General features: G+C 34.1%; 1 pseudogene; it reads right to left on the minus strand.

The window, feature by feature from the left end:
* Window positions 1-12,554: 12,554 nt before the first annotated feature.
* LOC149572380 (4-coumarate--CoA ligase-like) lies at window positions 12,555-14,183 on the minus strand (annotated as a pseudogene).
* Between the last annotated feature and the right edge of the window lie 308 nt (window positions 14,184-14,491).

Consider the following 14,491-nt stretch of genomic DNA (forward strand, 5'->3'; position numbering starts at 1 on the left):
ACAAACTAATGTTTCTATCAAACTTAAAACTTTTATCTCATTCAAAAATCAAAGGATTGGGTAGTGCATCATATTCACGTCATTGAAACATCATTTTGTTATTTAAAAACTAAGGTAAAATTGGTATCTATTTCCTTTATTGTTGTTTGAAATTCATGCAATATTGTTTAGAGTTTCTTTTGTATAGATCAATTGCATGGCTTCAATAATATATTTGGCTGTCAATGCATAATTTTTCTTAATCTGTACATATCTCTCAAATTCTATGGAGAACAAGAAAGTCTCTAATAGACTGCAGAGGTAAAATAAAAATGCATAAATGGTATAGATCTAAAATGAGAAAATTGTATGATTGATGTTAAGCTTTTTGTAATGCCCCACACAAAGATCCTTGGAACAAGGATAAAGAAAGGCTAATATTTTTTTTTAAAGGTAACATGTGACAAAAACAACAACTTACACTAGATAGCAATGGAAGACTAACATAAACCAACACCAAAGATTCCCCAAGTGTCACTAATTGCCACTTAGAATCAAAGACCATACAAATCATGAAAATACACACAAAGAAGTTTTTTTAAACTCCAAATTAGAAGTTCCTAACATGGTTAAACATACATGTCCATTTCCAACTAACCCAAATATAATCAATAATAAAAGCAGAGACCCTCAAATGGTCACACACAAGACAAAGGCTCAAGTTTACAACCACTCATCTATTGGACAACATGTTGGAAGACAAAAGTTGAACCTTGAAATTTGGCTAAGTCTGAAATCCTAAAGCCTTGATTTTTTTAAAGAATCTTTATCTTAACTTGGAGAGGTTTGGAACCTATCAAGAAGGATGAAGAATAAGGAAGATGAGAATGCCAACTTCCATAAGAAACAAGAACTCCCAAAAGGGTATCCTAAACAACTTCTAGAACACACTGAACAACTCAGGAAGTACCCACTATTTGCCTAAGACGGTCTTCCTTAAGATTATTTGTGATATTTTATCACTATCATACGATAGTTCATATACTACCTATAGGATACTTTACCAGTATTGTACTTCATATAATACCCATACGATACTTTACACTACTATCATACAATACTTTACTAGTATCATACAATACTTTTCACTACTATCATGTGATACTTCACTAGTATTGTACGATACTTCATATAGTACCCATGCGATACTTTACTAGTATCATACAATGCTTCATATAGTACCCATATGATACTTTTCACCAATGATGTGTGATACTTTACCAGTATTGCACCATATTGAATAAATGTTGCCTAGATTTAGAACATAAGGCCAATTGGCCAACTAAGAGCCAAAATAGGTTAGGAGCTGTACACTTGAGAGTACCAAAACCACCAAAGTCAAGGAGTAATCACTTGAATTCATAAAAGAAGATCAAATAATCCTAACATACAAAAATGAAGAAGCAAAAGCATCTATCCATCTAAACCATAATAACATAAGAAAAATTTGAATGTAAGCAACATTGCAATAATAAGGAATAAAGAACCATACTATATTCTCTCTAGACATGATATAGCCAATTCAATATAATTGTGTTCATTTTCTCCCAACCATAATGGCATCATGAGACCTCAAGGGCCCTAACCATACCCCTGAACATTAATCTCAATTTTCCCACAAGATTATTGGAGTTGTCTCATGAGATATTTCTTACCAATAATCCATCCAATAACATCACACAAAATAAGAAAAATCTAACATGCTAATGTACCAACAACATCACTAATCCAAGACAATGGTAGGAAATCTCAGCTAAGCAATATGATACAACATCATGATAAATAAATGCATCAAGTAATATACTAATAGTCATCTTTAAACATGATATTGAATACATCCAAAGTAAAACAAAAAACACAAGAGAACATACTTTGGATACATTGAAGTACCAAGTGATTATCCAGCACCGACCTTATTGGAAGTAGACCATCTCTATACACTGATTCCCAACAATGGCATAGGTAGCTATGCCTTCCAACCACATGGTACTTGTAGGCTCACACCCATTATGTTAATGGAGATAATGAACTAACCATAATCACATAATATAATTACCCGTGGGTAATACACACACACACCAATCAAGAACATTATACCAATGTCTTTATGATCAAGAAGCTAATGCAATACAATAAGTCATTGGCCAAACCCAATAAGGATAAATATGTAGGGACTCTAGTGGAGTGTCACTACTTTTCATCAGGTAGCACAAGTACTTCAAGCCTTTCATCAACTCCCTTGGGATGCCAGGCTCAGAATGTATCTTCAATCAACTCCCATAGTAGGCCCGATATTGTGTCTTCAATAAAATCCCTCATGAGTCCAAATACACACCTTCAATCAACTCCCTCAGGAGGTCAGGTGTTCTATAATCTTACCTTTCATTAAATTTATTTACCAATTAGTTCATTGGTTTCCTCTTATTAGAAACTCTTCACATTACCTTGTTGACCACTTTTGGGTTAGGATACATAAGAGAAGCCACTCCACACATCTACCCTACATACCAATGCTCATCACATGATCAGTGCCCTCAGTCAATGCAAGTTCCCAACCCAACCCCCAAATGAATAATCCCTCAAATGGCCTATATCTAAGAGTTAGAGTCTTGCAATATCTTGATATACACATGTACATGTGCTCATGTGTGAGCACAACTATTCACACTAACTCAATGCTAAACAAGGGTTGGATGAGGGAAAAAAAAACATCAAGTATACAACTCATTCAACTAGGTATATTGCATGGGATAAGGATTCAACATGAACCCTAATGAAGTCAAGATAAAGAAACATAGTCAGATTGGAATCTAGAAAATAATAAAATCCATGACCAAAATTTTGGTGCCGAGAAATTCCCAAGAAACTAAATGGCACACAAAATGAGGTGATGCAAAATCACTAAAAATTAAGGTTGACAAGACTTGACAAAATAAAAACCCATTATCACAATGGAGCCCAAACTCTTGAAAGTCCAATAAAATTTGAGTTTCAAACTTGTATGAAAAAATGACCAAAATAATGGCTCAAAACTTATAAAATCCCAAAAATGAAAACTCTAATTTCTCACACATTCCCATCTAATCCAAATAGACAAACAAAAATAGAGGGAAACACTAGTTCTCAACCTCTGACCCTAAGGAAATCAAGACCTGAAGCTAAAATAGACCAGAACTAATAAAATAGAAAATCCATACCTCATAATCAAAAGGATTGAAATAGAGAATGATGCTATAAAATAATTGAAGCACTTACGCTAACAAAGAGATCGACAAGGTAAGAGTTTCCCACTCTGAATCCAATGCACCTATCCTCGTAAAAACACCACAAGATCATAGGTTGACCAATGAGAAAAACACCAAAATATCACATGGGGGTTTGGAGGATTTGCTCCAAATTCCTTCATTCAAAATGTGAGAAGTGAATACTCATTTCACTTTTAGGCCATATACCTTAAAAAAATGACATATATAAGGAAAAAAAAAAACATGAATAAATTAAATTCCCTTTTTAACCCAGATAAATAAAGTGATTCTAATTAAATGAAATTCAACTAAGGTAAATTTTTTGGTGATTTGAAATAAATTAAATAAATTATAAAAATTTCTCTTAATAAGAAATTGCAATAATTTAATAACTTCTACAACCATTTCAGATTCATAAATGCATAGACACTTCATTGGTCTAGTCAAAAATGCATCATGAATCTAGATTTATCAATTAACCAAAGGTTTTATTATTTTAATTTAATAGGATATGCCACCCTTACAGGCATGAATTAGCTAGGTATGAATAGATGAGTCACTAACTCCATGTGCCATTACTAAGGATATAATTCCTTCACAATAAACAATAGAATCAAGTGTAGATGCACAATAATACTATAGCCGAAGAAATAGTGCATGAAACTACATAAAAAATCATTTAATAATTTCACTAATATAATCTATTGAGTAATTCATTTGCATCATAATAAAAAAATTTGGTACAATGATATAAATATCTATAGCACAAACACATCAAGCATAATCCAGTAAAGTCCATCGTAAATCCATAAAACAAGGTTTTATATCTGAATACAAAATAACCAGATGTTATCACATAAGGCATCATGTCACATCACTAGCATCATCATGCAAATATGATCAAATAGAAAAATGTAGCATCTAACATCTATCAACTCTGATACTTGCAATCAAAATTATGTCAAAACATCAATGCATTTCAAAATCACATCAACATGAATGTCATAAAGTATTATCAAATAAAATATGCCCTGGTACAAAATGTAAACATGGGAAGTACTACACTTCTAGACCATTGCAATATTTATTTTATTAGAGAATGTTATACAATTTATTTTTTAAACAAAGAAACAACCAATCTTTATTTCTAGCACATAAAATTTCCTTCAATTGTTCTATAGTCCATATAAATAATGAAATGAGAAAACAAGAAGAAATGATGAATCTTGGATATTTTCCCAAAGTAGATGTTGAGCTAGAAATTGAGTCGTGTATTTTCACCCATGTTTCGTGTTCTTTTGAATGAGTTCCAAAGTCCAAATAAAAATACCCAATACTTCTTTATCATTTTCCCTTCGACTTCTTATGTTCCTCGTTAATTTATTAGCTTGAACAACTATTTGTCCATGTCTATTATTTAGTAAATAATTGTTTTACTAACTAATTAGTTAGAGTAGGGATAATTAATTGTTAAATAATTGACTCTTTTTAGAATCAACTAGAAACCAACTTGGTAAGGGTTGTTAGGTTATTTTAATCTCAACTATTGATTAAGAATTAGTCTCAATCATTGGTTTTCCAAAAGTAGTAGTATATAAGTGGGTCAAGAGGCATTTGGAGAACACAAGTTTGAGAAGCATTTGCAGTGCTAGAAAATAAATTTTTAGTCATAGAAAAATGTCTTGCAATGTTAGCAAGGGAAAAGTGATAGCATTGGGGATAGTAGCAGAGAATATCAGTGGTAGAAATTGAGAGGTTGTTGGATTTCTACCACTAAGAGGCAAGGAATTTTGTATCTCTTGATTTTTTGAAGTTAATATAATTCCTCATCTGTAGAACTATTTTTCCCTTAGGATTTCTTCGAGGGATGATTTATCCAAAAATTTATGATCATTGGTTTTCTTATTTCTTTCTATATTTTATCGGTGAAGTTGTAGTTGTGTTATTTTTTATATTAGCTATGAATTTATTTTTGGTAGTTTAATAATCATTAAAGAGAGGAGATTAATAATCAGTGAATGCAATAGTTAATTTTCACATGGTATCAAAGTAATGTTGAGGGTAGAAGAGTTTTTCCCTAGGAAAGAAATTAAGGGTTTATAAAACCTAGTTTGATCTCTTTAGATTTATTATTCCTTTAATCCCTTGAGATGGCTTCTGCCTATTTGAGAGATCAGGATAAATTGGATGGTGTCTTAGATTTTGGTGTCTAAAAGGCCAAACATTCTTTATTGTGTGAAGAGAATGGTATCAAGGATTATGTTATTAGTGTTGTAGCTATACCTACAAATGTGACACAACTTGCAACATACAAGAAGGACGATACTGAGTTGAGGATAATCCTTAATGGTGTCAAGGAGCATATTGTTCCACATATCTTTGAGCTAAATACAATGAAGAAGATGTGTGGACCATTATGAATCTATACTAGAATGCTACCACCAATAATAATATGATTCTTAGGGAGAAGTTGAATAATGCTCAAATGAACCAGGGAGAAGACATCACAAGTTACCTCACCATGCTTAGGCTTGTCAAGGATGAGTGAGAAATTGTTGGAGATATACCTAGAGATGATGAGCTAGTGAGAATAACCCTAAATGGATTTACTAAGTAGTGGAGTGTCTTTATTCAAGTTTTCAATTCACAAAACACCTTGCTAAGTTGGAATCAACTATGGATTGATTTCACTTATGAGGATTTTAGACTAAGTCTTATCAATGGGGCCAACAAGAGTAAAAAAAGTGAGGTAGAACAAGAAAACATTTCCCTAGAAGGGAAAGGGAAAGAAAAGAAGGGATCTAGAAAATGATCAAAATCACATAGTGAGAAAAAGAAGAAGAAAGGACTTTATAAGGTCAAGTACTTTTGTTGTTAATAGAATGGTCACAATGTTAGTGATTACCTAGAAAGGAAGAAGGGAAGAAGTAGGTGGAAGCTTTAGAAAATACAAAAGAACTCTCTAGTAGAATGGAAGATGAGTTTGCACCCATAGCTTGTATAATTAGCTCAACCTCATAGTGTGTTTGGTGTATAGATAGTGGGGTATCATTTCATATGATAGGAGTTAGAGATTACTTCTCTGCTTATAAGTAGGAGAACACTAATATCCATATTTCTATGGAAAACTTATCCAAACTCAACCTTATTGGGCAAGGGATTATTGAATCTTAGAGGGAGAAGGAACAAATAATTCCACTTCATGATGTGTTACATGTACCAAGATTAGGTATGAATTTTATTTATGTGTTTTTCCTTCAAGATAAGGGTTGTAATGTACCCTTTAGAGGGACACATGTGTTGATCAAGCATAAGAATTAGAAATCACAGATAACTATTAGAGTTAGGAGTGGTCACCTTTATAGATTGTAGTTTGATACTCCTAAGGAACTAACGAGAATAAAAAATCCTAGATATCTTGGAGAGCTATGACATAGGATGATGGGCCATATTCATCATGGAGCACTTCAATTTCTTTGTGAGATGGTGACAAGTGTTCTAGAGGTGAGCACAAAGCATGATGATGTATGTAAGGGATGCGTGTTGGGGAAGTTTACAAAAGGATCTTTTCCAAGGAGTAATACCAAATCTAAGGGTTTTTTTGATCTAGTACATGCATATGTACATGGACTAGTATCAATAAAGTCTCTCAAAGGATCTGAGTACTATGTTACTTTTATTGATGATTTTTCCAGGAAAACCTAGATATACTTATTGAAGACCAAGGATGAGGTTTTTAGTCGATTCCAAGAGTTCAATGCTCTTGTAGAGAATTTTATGAGAATAAATATAAAGGTTCTTTAGTTAGAAAATGGAGGAAAATACAAAGGAAACATCTTCTAGGAGTTCTATACTAGGAAAGGAACCAAGAGAGAGTGGACTATTCCTTATAATCCATAATAGAATGTAGTAGTAAAGAGGAATAATTGTTCTATATCTAATTAGAACATGGTCCATGATGATCTTGAGGAGACTGGTAGAAGCAAAAAAGAGAAAATATCAAAATCTAAACTTTTAGTATTTTCTATGCTTTAATAATTAGCATTTTCAGAGGCCTTTGATGCATTTTTGAGCCCCAAATTCCAATGGGCTTGGCACATGTAACACAATTGAACACATCATAATGATTAGATTACATTAGAACACATCATAATGATCAAAACAAACTCTAATGTATTCCATCCTTAGACAGACGGTCAAAATGAGGTTGTCAATCACATGATCATTCAAATGTTGTGTATGTATCATTCAAAACATCCTCATACATAGGATAAAATTCTTCCCTATGTACAACAAAGATAAAATGGGGAAATTCACAGTTGAATTGGCCATGGCCCCTTTGAATTTCATCTTATATATCGGTCATTGGCAGCAATAAATATTTCTATTCCATCTATGCAGCCTAATTTGACACCATGCTTGGATAAGGAGAAGGAAAAATAGGGGGGTTTGAATCAGTAGTTCAAAACTTTAACCATAAATACATTCACCACACATCAATATCACAATTTGCATGTAAACTAAAATAGCTAACTACATGAAACAAATAACACTTATGATAAAAGATATTTGGTTACACAGAAACCCTCCAATGAGAAGGTAAAATTGGGGTGGGGATGACACCCACAAATCTTCACTACTACAGTTGTAAAGTGTAGCCAATTGATCATAAACTATGATCTAGCCTGTAAAAGGTCTGCCTTGTTAAAGGATTACAAAGATTGTTAGGTCTCACCCTATTAAAGGATTTCAACACCCTACTAAAAGTGTGCCTGGCTAAAGGACTTTAACTTACAATAAAGTAAGCACCCTGTTAAAGGATTTACAAAATCTTGTTAAGACTACTATGTTAAGAGATTCTCTCTAATTCACCTATTAGAATGTTTCAGCATTAATCCTTTAGTTAGCACTACTTTTCTAGATATCAAATCTTCACTTTTCAAGTATATCCTTGATCATCCTGATCATATATGTCTTATTTATCCTCCAACTTCTCTTCTCCATTCTCTCTAACTAATTCTGCAATTCATAACATGGTCACAACCTCATAGTAACTATAAATGCTCTACCTTTATACATTCTAACTTCTTTCTTCAAACATATAAAATTTAGGGTTTTCCCTCCTTAAGAAGACTTAGGTGAACTAGGGTTAGGTAAGAATGAATGATTGTGATTCATCCATTTTTCTGCTCAATACATCACTCAATGTGATTGGTTGCATGTCTTTCATAGGGATCCCTAATATACCTTTGTATATATCTTTTATAATCATAAAACAATCCTTAAGTTGGCCCAAAAATGATTTACGTAGTAGTTTGTGCCATTACAAACAACTATGTCCAAAGTTGTTTACTCAACACTTGAAATATTTGATGCTCAGCATCTAGTATATCCTTAATGTTGTAACTTGGCATCTGAATGATTTAGAAATTACTATTTTACTTGGCATTTGAATGACTCAACATGTATTGACTTTCTCAGCACTAGAGTGACTCAGTACTAACTATCTGCTCGGCACATATTGGTGCTCGACACTAACTATATTTTTTTCTTGACATGTATTATCTGACAACTTAAGTGTGTTGTCACTCAGTTGTCAAAACAAAATGATATCAACAATCTCTCCCTTTGACATGAATGGAAAAAATGCTTAGTCATGCATATATACCTTAACTATGAGCATAACTCTAATAAATTGTATTCATTACTTGACTCAAATATAAAATTTCAAAGGTTCAAAATTTTGCAGAATTGATAACTTATCAGCCATATTTCAAAACTTTATAACTCCCCATGAGTTGATTGTTCTTTGCTATCTTTGAATCTGCTACTCCTCTTGATTAAATTTGTTGTGTTGAACTTTATGTCTTTTCTCTCCCCCTTTTTCTTATGGTAACCCCCTTTTTGACACTTATGTCATGGGTGGTACATGGATAGTGTGTTTGTCCAAAAAAATTATGGACCTCCATTATAATCTTCAGTGTTGCATCCCAATTTTAATGTGCTACCTCTAGAGATTGGTATTATACATCTAGCTTAGAAGCAAGGTCTACTAAGCCATCATGAGTAGAAAGATGATAATATTTCTTCATCATTGTTTTAGTGAAGGATAGTTCCTTATGCAACACCTCCATGTGTACTTATCAAGGTAGCCCTAATGTTTGCGTCTTATGCATGTAAAGCTACTAGCTAACCTTGAGATGATAGCAATCTTTGAAAATGAACTTGACTTTGAACAGGAGATAACTTAAGAATTTTACCTATAGTTTGTATATATCCCTCTAGATGTTCAATAACTCTCTTAACCTCTTGTGTAAACAAGTTCTTATCACAAAGTTTAGTGTAAAGAGAAAATATATTCTCTAACACCTTCTTCAAACTCTCTATCTTGGTTGCTAGAATCAACCTATCGTAGTACAAGGGTAGTAGATATCTTCTCAAGTACTTTAGTATGAAATTTCCTTTCAAACCATTCCAATAAATTAGCATTTGTATTTAGGTCTTCATCACTAATTTTCTCAACAATATTTACCAATTTCTCAAGAATTGGTTGGTCTTCTCTAGGAGCCAGGAGATTGAAAGCATCTAATAAATATATCTTTTATGTCATGAATAACTTGTTTCTTCTTATACTCCCTTTTGAGCAACTCTTGGTGTTTCTTCCTTGGTAGAGCTTCCTGCAAAATTGTCATTTCTTTAATGGTGATTTTTGTAAGTGTTGGCGTTTGAAAATGCTGGAGGGTTTTCAATTATCCCCATGAGAATATGACATATCTAGGGGCAGCTAACTCCCATTCTCAACATATCATTTTAGACACAAGGCCAACTATAAGGTTTGACCCTTCTTCTACTTCAGGCTCTGCTAAACCTAGGCGGGTGGACCTTAGATTCAATTGATACTGTACCAGTGCAAAAACATATCCTTGAATCTATTAAGTAGATGAAAACCCCTTATATCTCCTAATAACTCATGCAATAATAGAGATATATAGTAGCTAAATGCAAATCTATGAATCACATAAGTTGAGTGAGGATTAATGCTTGAAGTCCTTCAACATGAAAGGGAAAGAACGTTTGATTAATAATGTTGAATTTAGCACAACCTCAGATATGCAGCAGTAAGACCTAATGATCCTGTAAATTGATTAGTGCCTTAACCATTAGGCAAATCTATGAATCAAAAATAGACATATGGATATCTGATACCTATTTGTATCTTTAGATATCTAATCTATCTATTCAACTTGTAAATAGACATCAATTTTCAGCTTAAACTTCATTCTTACATGATATCCCCATCAGTAACCTCACAACCCTATTGATTTCCCTGAAGCATTTACGTAACCCTTTGAGTCATAGGAAAAAATGAAATAACATACAACCTTAAGGGACTACAACTACAACCTAAGCTCTATGTCAAAGATTGTAAAACATTGATAATTAGCTGATAAAGGAGACAATATTCAATTGAAACTCAATCATCTACTGCTCTTTGCATTTATTTCATTGAAATTAATATAGTCATATGCATGAAAATAAAAACATGGAAATACCTAATAGATTTGAACTATCTATATTAACCTTCCTAATGTTGTTCATACAAGAGAGAAAGTGCTAAAAGAATTGTTTCACAGTATAACATTGGAACCCTACTGGTATTACCAAGAGAAAATTGCCAACCTTAATAATAGAGAAACAAAAGAAAGATATAGAAGAAGAGTTGAATCCCGGATCTAATCAAAACATGATATGTGTCCACTTGAAATTTAATCTTGTTCAGATGCAAAACGTCTTTCCTCTCTCTACCCATATGATCTAATTTTGTTTCATCATTACACTGTAACTGATTTGAAAAATATCTTCTATTGAATGATGAAATCCTTTGATTGCCAAAATATATGATATGCATCAAGAATGCTGATAAAACTCCATTTAACTAACCTATAAATGACCCCAACTACATTTTCACTATATTTTACCCACATTAAGGTCATTACCTTACTGGAAAATAGTTCTAAACTTTGATACCTGAATGCAGTTGCAAAAAAGGAAACTTGAAGAAAACCTCCTGTAGCATGAACCAACTACTTCCTATACAAAAACTAACCTCCAAATCAGAAATGTCAACTTCTCCTAATTCCAGCGATATATAACATCGCATATTTAGCCTTCCAAGAACCTCCAAAATCTTAGTTAAAAAATGTCCCCCTGTGCTAAAAACTCAAGTTGCAACTTCAATTTTTGCAAAATTTTTTAAAATAATCCCTAAGTTTGAACTTTAGAAAAAAGGCTTTTTAAAATTTAAAACCTGAACCTCAATGTGCACATGTTTTGAAAAAATAATTTTAAAATGTCACTTTTAAAACTATTTATTTTTTGCCCCGCCTTCAAATTTGGGCTCAACCCTCTATTGACCGATTGCCACGTGGTAGTGTTTGATTGGCTACTCAATTATCTTATCATTTTTCATGTCAGTACCACTTGGGACCCGCGCTAAGTGTCACCATCCTGAAATCTCACATTATTTATCCTATGAGCACTTTTGAAATGCAGGTTTGCATTGACCATTCGATCATGAAACGTGTCATGATCCTGTGCATCGTGTTGATCTTCTTGTTTGGAACCATCTCATCGCATGCAAGACCCACTCTGGCACATGGCAGTCACTCACATTCTCGCAATTGTTAACCTTTGCACAACTCCATTTTGCAGGCTTGCACCCACCACGCCATCAAACACTTGGCAGAATCTCAGTTCATAGTTGCCACATCAACACACGTTCATATTTCTCTAAAATAGAGCTTACATTATCTCCAATTGGCGTCCACCTGTGACTGACCATCAATGGGCCTTGTGCATGCATCATGGCTTCCAAAAGCTACACATCTTTAAGACACAACTCATAATGCATGCAGGACTATTTAAACACATTAAAAGTCTCTCTCACAAGGCATGTGGGATAAAGTATTTCAAATCCCTATGCTTTCCTCTTCGAACTACCTGTGGCTTTTGCTCTATGTGGCTTCATTTATAATATATCTATTGTGAAGTACAACTTTAGAACATTTCCATTTTTTTTATGAGACTTGGGGAATGAGGTACAGGCATCTTGCATGAGCATTTCTTTTTTTACAAAACCGTGGGTGTTCTAAAACACTTAACCTCTATCAATACAAAAGTCTTCTCTCCAGCCATGGGTTGTTCTTTCTTTCTATGTTGAATTTGCTACTCAGTGTGACTTTGATATCCCTTGCGCCTTGTGATCTATATCTAGGCGAGGGTTGTATTGGGAATCCTTATTTGAAGTGTCATCTCCAAATCTTTCCCAAGAGCTATAGCTCCTGAAATGGGCATTCTCATACTCGACACATCATAATTCTCCACTTCTCCACTCTTCACCATGCCCAACACCAGTGGTGGCACCAATGGCACAATGCTCGCTTTGTATCTCTCTATCAACTCTAACAACACACCCATCTCATTAAATTTCTCCACTATCAAAATGGTGGCACCGCATTTGATAGAGTAGAGCACCATATGAAGAGCATATATATGGAAGAGAGGCAACAAACACAACATGAAATCATCTAAATGGATATACACATTGGGATTTTCTCTATCCACCTACTGAGCAACGTTGGAAACAAGTGTCGAGTGTGTTAACATCACACCCTTTGGAAGCCTAGTTGTACCTGATGAAGATGGCAGCGCCACTACCTCCTCAGCCCCCACTTCTAAATCTTGTTCTTGAGCAACAAAAATGAATGCTATGCATCCCTCTGGTGGTGGGTCCTCAAGCATAACAATTGCAATTTGTTGCTTCACATTTTTTAGCTTCTCCACATATGTTGTGTTAGATTGTGGTGACTGATCAGGAAAGTACTGTACATACTTCATAAATAGTTGTAACAAGGGAGAAGCTGAACTCCTCTTCAGCTTCAGTTGGTCTTTTAGACTGAACATGAATAAAAGAACAGTAGAGTCTAGGATGGTTTGATCTAGTGGGAGCCCCATGTGGTAGTGGTATTGCTATAGGATCAGTCTCCAAGTGGGAGATTGTTGTTTAGTGTGGAGCCTGATCAGTCCCCAAGTGGGAGATTGTTAGATTGTGGTGACTGAAATTTTTTTTTTTTGGGTAGTAGCCGACATAGTAGCCGACATGGTAGCTGACATATTATGGCCGACATATGGCCGACATGTTATAACCCTAAAGTGGTTTAATAGTTGTATAAAATGGCTTAGGGTTGGGTATTTTTCATAATGTTGTGATACGAAATTGGTTCTTGCGGCGGTATTGAGCTGTAAGGGATTACAGATTGTAATCAGGTTGTAATCACTGGATTGTAATAAGATCGGACTTGTTGTTTGGTGGATGTAGCCCAGGGATTGGGTGAACCACGTTAAATCTTGGTGCCTTGTGTTCATTTCTGTGTGTTCTATTATTTTCTGTTATTGGTTATATTTGCATGTAGTTTTTATTTCTGTCCATGGTTTATCCTAACATGTTGCTCTTGTAATGACAATCTTGGCTCCCAAAATATGGACTTGCTTTGCAATCTCCCCTGTTGTATAGTGAGGATTTATAGGAGTGATGATAGCACCAATGAAAGATCCTCCAAGAAATGTGAATACAAATTGAGGGCAATTGGGGAGTAATATCATTATAACATCACCATGTCCAACTCCTAGTTTGGTTAAACCAACATCCACACATTTGCTTATTGAAATGACTTGCTCATAATTGTAAACTTTCCCTATGGATCCCTCTATAATGCATGCTTTCTCTTTGAGCTCCACCATTCTTTGGAAATAGTAGGTGTGCAATGGCATGTGATTTGGTATCGAAATGTCAAGAAGCTTTGATCTATACACAAACTCTACTTCTCCTTTTGCAGCCATTCTTCTTCTTCTTCTTTCTCATAGACTCTTGAATTGGGTACTTACTAGGAAAGAGGAAGTTGCACAAAGTTTGACAAATGAAGACGAAATTGAGGGTTATTTTCAAACAAGTATCGGGAAAGTCATATTTCTTGTGGATATTTTTTTTTTTTACTCCCATCCTTCCCAATCTTCACGAGCCTATCACATGCCCTAAGATGCCTTCATACATGAGAGTTTTATTCCCTTTATTTCAGTAAACAACTGAACTTTAAAATTCATATGCAATCCATGATTATAACCAATTATAATACTTTGCAAACCCTTCA

The sequence above is a fragment of the Cupressus sempervirens genome, chromosome 2 (genome assembly GCF_028749045.1).
Source record: "Cupressus sempervirens isolate cs-2001-9-10 chromosome 2, ASM2874904v1, whole genome shotgun sequence".
NCBI lineage: Eukaryota > Viridiplantae > Streptophyta > Pinopsida > Cupressales > Cupressaceae > Cupressus > Cupressus sempervirens.